Source organism: Xiphophorus hellerii, chromosome 8 (genome assembly GCF_003331165.1).
Source record: "Xiphophorus hellerii strain 12219 chromosome 8, Xiphophorus_hellerii-4.1, whole genome shotgun sequence".
NCBI lineage: Eukaryota > Metazoa > Chordata > Actinopteri > Cyprinodontiformes > Poeciliidae > Xiphophorus > Xiphophorus hellerii.
Window position 1 is genome coordinate 24,913,988 of NC_045679.1, and position 1,378 is coordinate 24,915,365.

The following is a 1,378-nucleotide window of genomic DNA, read 5'->3' on the forward strand; positions in this document are numbered from 1 at the left end:
GAAAATGGCAAAAGATAGTTTGTGCACACTTGAAATGGAAACGCAGCTATTGATGCAACACTTTGTGTTTCTCTACCACATAAATCCTCAGTAGAACAGAATGAATTCATGTTTCAGGAATCAACATGAAAAAATAACATGAAAACATAACATTTTTGCACAGTTTTACTTAACTTTCTACTTTAAAAATAATATCTTGTGTTGTTGTTTTTCTTTTAACAATGAGCACACACAAATTAGGTATTTTCTTTGCATTTTTTTCCCCAAATAATTCAATTCAACATTTAAAAGAATAATAAGGAAGTTGCTCAAAAAAAAAATATAAAAATCAGAATCTGTAGTTTCTCTTCACCAGAGTGTCGTCGTTTCTGATATCACCCAGACAGATGTGACTTAATGTGTCCTAAAGGTGCCCACCTGGGTACATAAACACTTGGCCTGACGGACCCGGCCATGCATGGCTTGCCTCCGCTCTATTTATTTTATGGCATGGCGTATATCACTTTATGGCACCCATCTATCTGGCAAACCTTGAAAAGGCTGTTGAGACGCCGAATAAATCTCAGGGTGACGCTCTGACAGTCCCTGATCTGCCTGTCCGTGTTGCCTGAAATCTCTCTCGGCGATCATAACTTTGCTCTCTCACACGTCCTGACACATTCCTCGCTGAAGCGGAGGCCCGGGAAGAAGTGTTTGCGGGTGTGTGTGTGTGTGTGCGTGTGGGGGTGGGTGTGTGTGTGTGTGTGCGTGCGCGCAGCATCAGATACAACACCTCTGCTCTAATGTCACCTGTCAAGATGCGGCTGAAAGGGAAACGCATGCAGGAATCTCGCACGGTGTGACACGGCTCATTTTGGAGTTTGGTGCCCCGCACGAACGGCGGTGATCGGAGTGTTGCGCTCAAGTTTGGCATAAATCCATGTTTGTGTGTATAAAGGAGTATCTGGGTGTAATTAATGATGTGTTCCTCCTCTTCATTGGGTAATAGGATTTACCCACCCCGGGCGGTAAAGGGAACGGACGGGGTGGGAGGAACGGCTCCGCACATATGTATGCAGGAGAAAAGGAGAAGAGTGTGTGTTTGCTGCGGAGTCAGTGAATGGGAGCCCCATGTAGTGATACCAATGTGTGTATGCGTGTGAGTGTGATAGGGGCAAGAGAAGTGGGGGGAGGGAGGGAACAAGCGAGTGATTTATAACAGCTACTTCAGGTCTCTCCTCTCTACCACAGCACCACCACAAACACATCCATTACGAAAGCACTGATGTTAATGGGACGGTTTGGGTGTGTGTGTGGGGAGGGTGGGAGGGGGTGCAAGTTCGTACGCAAGTGTTGGGGTGTGGGGGTGTGTGTGTGTGTGTGTGAGTGAGAGAGAGAG